We start from the raw sequence: 9,437 nt of genomic DNA, 5'->3' as shown, positions 1-9,437 counted from the left end.
GTTCCGGGAAGGGAACTGCGAACGCGGCAGGAAAGGAACTCCATGAACTTCTAGTCAACTCCGTGAAGACCGACGGGCATAGTTTTCATAATAAAAGCAACCTTTTGAAGAAATGATTGCAAAACATGCATTGACCCGCGATTTCCGATCAATGGTCGTAGCTAGTGCATCAAACACCTTTTACTCTTTTAGAACTTTCTGAGTACCTCTCGTACTCACTTTCTTTCGACACCCTTGCTAGACCGTGATCCGGAAGTGGAGGCCATCAACGATGGAGCACCGAAGGAAGTTACGAGCTGGTCTACGAGGAACCCGATCTTACCGGTGGAGTGGAAGGAGTAGACTATGGGATAGTCTACGGACCTGATGACACGGAGGTGGAGGAGTAGTGATATACCCTAGCATCATAGAGCCGAGCAACGTAGAACTTACCTAAATAAGTTGTTGAGCTCTCTTTCATATATGGTTATAAGTTGTAATCGTACTTAAGTAGTATCTTAGGGTGTTCTCATAGGACCTGTGAGAATACCAACTTGTTAAGACAATGTTTGTAATAATATATGGAGTGTTATGACCTCGCAATGTTTCAGTTGTACCACTCGAGGGATATGGCAATTTGTGAAGAAGTCCCTTCACAAAGATCATATCAACGACTTGTATACTACAACATGCAAGTGGTATGTCGGGTCACCGCAGACTGGTATCGTGAGCAAATGTTGCGACCTTAGGTTGGAAAAACCTAGTATAGGGAAGAAACCTGTAGGAGTCAAGTAGAAATAGTAAAGGATTCTCTAGAAATATGGTGATTATTCACATGAGAATAGCAAGACCATATATTTTAGTGCGATAATTCTTTATTATAGCTATTATGATGCATTATCACTACTAATATTCTGCTTTTGTATACAGCCATAATGGCGAACACTTTTCCAAAAAGGACTTTGAGGAAGGTTGAGGGATGGCTCGGTGATTATGATGGACCAATCACAGCCTCTCCCGTGTGGGATGTCAAGGAACTCCATTGTGACCCACGGATACCTGTTATCAAGTATACCTACTATGATGGGGAAATCCTAGCCAAGTGTAGAGTATCGGTCCAACTACCGACAAAACTACTGATGAGTCGTATAATGCCATACGGAGAAGCCAAAACCATCACCACAGCCTATCACATGGCCCTATTCAAGGCAATCCTTGAGATAAGGCAGCACAAGTCAGTAGAGCTGCTATGTTCAGAGTTTTCTCATATACCTCATGCCGAGGAAGATGAGGATCCCACTCTGAATCATCTGGTGTTAGCACACAGAAGTCATGAAGCTGCAGCACATCACATGGATAGCTGTAAGTCTTTAGACCACGATGTACCTTTTACACATGAAGATGAGAGGTGAGATTGATCACATGCTAGCTGAGTTCACGGACCCTGATAAAGTCCAGACTCGGATGCGTGATCTGAGGGCACAACCACAACACACTACACCTTTCTTTAGCTTAGACAGCTATGTAGATTTGAGTGACCAGTTGTCCCAGAAAGATCCACTCACACCCAACTTTGTCCCACACTATCCGCATGTGTCAGCATCGTACGAATCTGGATATGGGGGAGATGATTCCAGAAACATAAACTGCTTGGAGTCACCAATCGAGAATTCGACTGGTTGGCGTTTTGGGGAACCATTTGGGGATGAAGGAGAACCCATCACTTGTGATACAGAGGATGAAGGAGGCGCGGTTAACCAGAACGTTAACCAAAGCTTTGGGCAGGAAGAGAAAGACACCAACTCCATTTCTTTAGATCTGGAGATGGGATTACCCAAAACATCCCAGTACGTTGTAGGTGAGAGTTCTGGAACTAAGAAAAAGAAGAAGAAGATGAGAGGTCAAGTGAGTAGGAATCCTCCATGGATGGCAGAAGAAGGTGAGCTGTATCCTACTGGGGATACATATCAGTCATTATCCAGCTACTTTGGTATGACAGATCTCTGTCTCGGCACTTCGTCCGATTCAGGTTACATACCTACTGGAAGGACCTTCATTCCGGACGGTGTTCGGAAGATGAATCGCTGTACCGGATGGACCCCAGGGATGTACGCGGAGGCGAGTTATGATGACGAGGAGTAGAGCTCCAAGATAGAATAAAGTAATCTAGGTGGTATTGTAATAGAACGTATTTTTTTTAAAATTCCGTTGGCTTGGGCTTTAAGCCAAATAAGTGGTTTATATGTACCACATGTAATATAAGTGTGTATGTTATGTAATATACAAAGTATATGCATAATAAATGTTTGTTTTGGATTTGCTTCTTGATTTCATTGTGTGACTAGTTCTGGGCAATGAGTTGAGCTCAGAAAACATTTGCATGGTGTAATTATGAGTAATCCCTCTTTGTTACAGGACTAGGGGGAACATGGCGTTAGTATAAACCGAAGATGCTCGAAGAGAGCGAGAGGCAAGAGAAAAAGAGGAGGCGGATGCAGTAGCTAGAGCGGAGAATGCACCACCACCACCACACCCAATGCTACATCCAGATTTCCAACAGTATATGAGAGCAATGGAAGAAGATAGGAGGCGATACCAGGAAAGTCAAAGCAAGAACATGCAAGACTTCTTTACCCAAGTCATCAACGATAAGGGTAATGAAGGCAAGGGAGTAACCCTATCAGACTTCCAAAATGCAAGACCACTACCTTTTACATCAGCTCCAGAACTAATGGATGCTCAAGATTGGCTCATGGATACGGAACGGAAGCTGAAGACCGTTGGATGCAACGATGAGGAGAAGATTCGGTATACTACTCATCTGTTGTCAGGACCAGCAGCGTCATGGTGGGAGAATCTTGTAGCATTACACCCTCCAGATAAGGTGTTCACCTGGGAGGAGTTCAAGAAGAAGTTCTGGGATGCTTGATGTCTACGGGTGCTTCTATTCTTGTAGACAGTGTTGGGCCTCCAAGAGCAGAGGTTTGTAGAACAGCAGCAAGTTTCCCTTAAGTGGATCACCCAAGGTTTATCGAACTCAGGGAGGAAGAGGTCAAAGATATCCCTCTCATGCAACCCCGCAACCACAAAGCAAGAAGTCTCTTGTGTCCCCAACACACCTAATAGGTGCACTAGTTCGGCGAAGAGATAGTGAAATACAAGTGGTATGAATGAATATGAGCAGTAGTAACGGCGCCGTAAAAGTGCTTGCCGGCGTGCGGTTGATGGTAGTAAAATTGCAGGAAGTAAAGATGCAAGAAAACAAGAAACAAGCAGCTGATAGCGAGATTTAGGAACAAGGCCTAGGGATCATACTTTCACTAGTGGACACTCTCAACATTGATCACATAACAGAATAAATAGATAGATGCTAGACTCTACACCCTCTTGTTGGATGATGAACACCACTAACCGTGTAGGATTACACGAAACCTCAATGCCGGAGTTAACAAGCTCCACAATATTCGATGTTCATATTTAAATAACCTTAGAGTGCATGACAGATCAACATAACCAAACCAAGTACTAACATAGCATGCACACTCGTCACCTTCACACTACGAAAGGAGGAATAGATCACATCAATACTATCATAGCAATAGTTAACTTCATAATCTACAAGAGATCACAATCATAGCCCACGCCAAGTACTACACGATGCACACACTCGTCACCATTACACCGTGCAGGAGGAATAAACTACTTTAATAACATCACTAGAGTAGCACATAGATGAATTGTGATACAAAACTCATATGAATCTCAATCATGTAAGGCAGCTCATGAGATCATTGTATTGAAGTACATAGGAGAGAGATTAACCACATAGCTACCGGTACAGCCCCGAGCCTCGATGGAGAACTACTCCCTCCTCATGGGAGACAGCAGCGTTGATGAAGATGGCGGTGGTGTCGATGGAGAAGCCTTCCGGGGCACTTCCCCGTCCCGGCGGCGTGCCGGAACGGAGACTTCCGTCCCCCGCATCTTGGCTTCGCGACGGCTGCGGGAAGGTTTTCTCTGGTTTCGTCGAATGTGTCGAGGTTTTTAGGTCGTGGACCTTTATATAGGCGAAGAGGCGGAGTCGGAGGGTCGACGAGGCCACGACACACTAGGGGGCACGGCCAAGGCCTCGGGCCGCGCCACCTCGTCGTCCGGGGCCCATAGGGCCCTCCTCCGGCGGCTCTCGGGTGTCTCGAAACTTCGTCCAAAAATAGGATGCCGGGCATTGATTTCGTCCGATTCCGAGAATATTTCCTTACTAGGATTTCGGAACCAAAAACCGCGTAAAAACAAGCAACCGGCCCTTCGGCATCTCGTCAATAGGTTAGTTCCGGAAAACGCATAAATATGACATAAAGTATGTATAAAACATGCAGATATCATCAATAATGTGGCATGGAACATAAGAAATTATCGATACGTCGGAGACGTATCAGCATCCCCAAGCTTAGTTCCTGCTCGTCTCGAGCAGGTAAACGATAACAAAGATAATTTCTGGAGTGACATGCCATCATAACCTTGATCATACTATTGTAAGCATATGTAATGAATGCAGCGATCAAAACAATGGTAATGACATGAGTAAACAAATGAATCATAAAGCAACGACTTTTCATGAATAGTACTTTCAAGACAAGCATCAATAAGTCTTGCATAAGAGTTAACTCATAAAGCAATAAATTCATAGTAAAGGTATTGAAGCAACACAAAGGAAGATTAAGTTTCAGCGGTTGCTTTCAACTTATAACATGTATATCTCATGGATATTGTCAATGTAAAGTAATATAACAAGTGCAATATGCAAGTATGTAGGAATCAATGCACAGTTCACACAAGTGTTTGCTTCTTGAGGTGGAGAGAAATAGGTGAACTGACTCAACATAAAAGTAAAAGAAAGGTCCTTCAAAGAGGAAATCATCGATTGCTATATTTGTGCTAGAGCTTTGGTTTTGAAAACATGAAACAATTTTGTCAACGGTAGTAATAAAGCATATGTATCATGTAAATTATATCTTACAAGTTGCAAGCCTCATGCATAGTATACTAATAGTGCCCGCACCTTGTCCTAATTAGCTTGGATCACCAGGATTATCATCGCAATACACATGTTTTAACCAAGTGTCACAAAGGGGTACCTCTATGCCGCCTGTACAAAGGTCTAAGGAGAAAGTTCGCATTGGATTCCTCGCTTTTGATTATTCTCAACTTAGACATCCATACCGGGACAACATAGACAACAGATAATGGACTCCTCTTTAATGCATAAGCATGTAGCAACAATTAATGTTCTCATATGAGATTGAGGATATATGTCCAAAACTGAAACTTCCACCATGATTCATGGCTTTAGTTAGCGGCCCAATGTTCTTCTCTAACAATATGCATGCTCTAACCATTAAGTGAGTGGTAAATCTCCCTTACTTCAGACAAGACGGACATGCATAGCAACTCACATGATATTCAACAAAGAGTAGTTGATGGCGTCCCCAGGAATATGGTTATCGCACAACAAACAACTTAATAAGAGATAAAGTGCATAAGTACATATTCAATACCACAATAGTTTTTAAGCTATTTGTCCCATGAGCTATATATTGCAAAGGCGAATGATGGAAATTTTAAAGGTTGCACTCAAGCAATTTACTTTGGAATGGCGGAGAAATACCATGTAGTAGGTAGGTATGGTGGACACAAATGGCATAGTGGTTGGCTCAAGGATTTTGGATGCATGAGAAGTATTCCCTCTCGATACAAGGTTTAGGCTAGGAAGGTTTATTTGAAACAAACACAAGGATGAACTGGTGCAGCAAAACTCACATAAAAGACATATTGTAAACATTATAAGACTCTACACCATCTTCCTTGTTGTTCAAACTCAATACTAGAAATTATCTAGACTTTAGAGAGACCAATTATGCAAACCAAATTTTAGCAAGCTCTATGTATTTCTTCATTAATAGGTGCAAAGTATATGATGCAAGAGCTTAAACATGAGCACAACAATTGCCAAGTATCAAATTATCCAAGACATTTTATCAATTACTACATGTAGCATTTCCCGTTTCCAACCATATAACAATTAACGAAGCAGTTTCAACCTTCGCCATGAACATTAAAAGCTAAGAACACATGTGTTCATATGAACCAGCGGAGAGTGTCTCTCTCCCACACAAGCATGTATTTATTCAGAGAATGAAAGTAACAAAACAAAAATAAAAGCACACAGACGCTCCAAGTAAAGTACATAAGATGTGACAGAATAAAAATATAGTTTCAAGGGAGGAACCTGATAAATTTGTCGATGAAGAAGGGGATGCCTTGGGCATCCCCAAGCTTAGATGCTTGAGTCTTCTTGAAATATGCAGGGATGAACCACCGGGACATCCCCAAGCTTAGACTTTTCACTCTTCTTGATCGTAGTATATCATCCTCCTCTCTTGACCCTTGAAAACTTTCCTCCACACCAAACTCGAAACAACTCATTAGAGGGTTAGTGCATAATAAAAATTCACATGTTCAGAGGTGACACAATCATTCTTAACACTTCTGGACATTGCACAAAGCTACTGGACATTAATGGAACAAAGAAATCCATCCAACATAGCAAAAGAGGCAATGCGAAATAAAAGGCAGAATCTGTCAAAACAGAACAGTTCGTAAAGATGAATTTTAAAGTGGCACCAGACTTGCTCAGATGAAAATGCTCAAATTGAATGAAAGTTGCGTACATATCTGAGGATCACTCACGTAAATTGGCATAATTTTCTGAGTTACCTACAGAGAATTAGGCCCAGATTCGTGACAGCAAGAAATCTGTTTCTGCGCAGTAATCCAAATCTAGTATGAACCTTAATATCAAAGACTTTACTTGGCACAACAATGCAATAAAATAAGATAAGGAGAGGTTGCTACAGTAGTAACAACTTCCAAGACTCAAATACAAAATAAAAGTACTGTAGCAAAATAAACACATGGGTTATCTCCCAAGAAGTGCTTTCTTTATAGCCATTAAGATGGGCTCAGCAGTTTTAATGATGCACTCGCAAGAAATAGTAGTTGAAGCAAAAGAGAGCATCAAAAAGCAAATTCAAAACAAATTTAAGCCTAACATGCTTCCTATGAAAAGGAATCTTGTAAATAAACAAGTTCATGAACAGCAAAGTAACAAGCATAGGAAGATAGAACAAGTGTAGCTTCAAAAATTTCAGCATGTAGAGAGGCATTTCAGTAACATGAAAATTTCTACAACCATATTTTCCTCTCTCATAATAATATCCAGTGGCATAATGAGCAAACTCAACAATATAACTATCACATAAAGCATTCTTATCATGAGTCTCATGCATAAAATTATTACTCTCCACATAAGCATAATCAATTTTATTAGTTGTAGTGGGAGCTAATTCAACAGAGTAGCTATCATTATTATTATTCTCATCAAGTGTAGGAGGCATAGTATAATCATAATAAAATTTATCCTCCATAGTAGGCGGCACCAAAAGACCACTATCATTATAATCATCATATATGGGAGGCAAAGTATCATTAAAGAAAATTTTCTCCTCAATGCTTGGGGGACTAAAAAGATCATGAAAACCAGCTTCCCCAAGCTTAGAACTTTCTATATCATTATCAACAATGGTGTTCAAAGAGTTCATACTAATATTACTACCAGCATGCAAATAAGGTTCCATAGGTTTTTTAATTTTCGCATCAAACCATCCATGTCTTAAATCAGGAAATAGAATAAGAAGCTCATTGTTGTCCATTATGCCAAACTAGTGTAAACAAGAAACAAAAAGATGCAATTGCAGGATCTAAAGGAAATAGCTTCGAGCACACACACAACGGCAACATAAAAGTACTTTACCTGGGACCGGAGTATGAGTGCCTTTACCTTTCCTCCCCAGCAACGGCGCTGTAAAAGTGATTGATGTCTACGGGTGCTTCTATTCTTGTAGATAGTGTTGGGCCTCCAAGAGAAGAGGTTTGTAGAACAGCAGCAAGTTTCCCTTAAGTGGATCACCCAAGGTTTATCGAACTCAGGGAGGAAGAGGTCAAAGATATCCCTCTCATGCAACCCTGCAACCACAAAGCAAGAAGTCTCTTGTGTCCCCAACACACCTAATAGGTGCACTAGTTCGGCGAAGAGATAGTGAAATACAAGTGGTATGAATGAATATGAGCAGTAGTAACGGCGCCGTAAAAGTGCTTGCTGGCGTGCGCTGATGGTAGTAAAATTGCAGGAAGTAAAGATGCAAGAAAAACAAGAAACAAGCAACGATAGCGTATTTAGGAACAAGGCCTAGGGATCATACTTTCACTAGTGGACACTCTCAACATTGATCACATAACAGAATAAATAGATAGATGCTAGACTCTACACCCTCTTGTTGGATGATGAACACCACTAACTGTGTAGGATTACACAAAACCTCAATGCCGGAGTTAACAAGCTCCACAATATTCAATGTTCATATTTAAATAACCTTAGAGTGCATGACAGATCAACATAACCAAACCAAGTACTAACATAGCATGCACACTGTCACCTTCACACTACGAAAGGAGGAATAGATCACATCAATACTATCATAGCAATAGTTAACCTCATAATCTACAAGAGATCACAATCATAGCCCACGCCAAGTACTACACGATGCACACACCGTCACCATTACACCGTGCAGGAGGAATAAACTACTTTAATAACATCACTAGAGTAGCACATAGATGAATTGTGATACAAAACTCATATGAATCTCAATCATGTAAGGCAGCTCATGAGATCATTGTATTGAAGTACATAGGAGAGAGATTAACCACATAGCTACCGTGTACAGCCCCGAGCCTCGATGGAGAACTACTCCCTCCGCATGGGAGACAAGCAGCGTTGATGAAGATGGCGGTGGTGTCGATGGAGAAGCCTTCCGGGGGCACTTCCCCGTCCCGGCGGCGTGCCGGAACAGAGAATCCTCGTCCCCCGCATCTTGGCTTCGCGATGGCGGCGGCTCCGGGAAGGTTTTCTCTCGGTTTCGTCGAACGTGTCGAGGTTTTTAGGTCGTGGACCTTTATATAGGCGAAGAGGCGGAGTCGGAGGGTCGACGAGGCCACGACACACTAGGGGCGCGCCAGGCCTCGGGCCGTGCCACCCTCGTCGTCCGGGGCCCACAGTGGCCCTCCTCCGGCGGCTCTCGGGTGTTCCTGAAACTTCGTCCAAAAATAGGATGTCGGGCATTGATCGTCCGATTCCGAGAATATTTCCTTACTAGGATTTCTTGAACCAAAAACAGCGTAAAACAAGAACCGGCCCTTCGGCATCTCGTCAATAGGTTAGTTCCGGAAAACGCATAAATATGACATAAAGTATGTATAAAACATGTAGATATCATCAATAATGTGGCATGGAACATAAGAAATTATCGATACGTCTGAGACGTATCAATGCTCATGTTCCG

The sequence above is a fragment of the Lolium rigidum genome, chromosome 6 (assembly GCF_022539505.1).
Source record: "Lolium rigidum isolate FL_2022 chromosome 6, APGP_CSIRO_Lrig_0.1, whole genome shotgun sequence".
Taxonomy (NCBI): Eukaryota; Viridiplantae; Streptophyta; class Magnoliopsida; order Poales; family Poaceae; genus Lolium; species Lolium rigidum.
The sequence above is the reverse complement of the archived record's forward strand: the minus strand, read 5'-3'. Positions refer to the sequence as shown.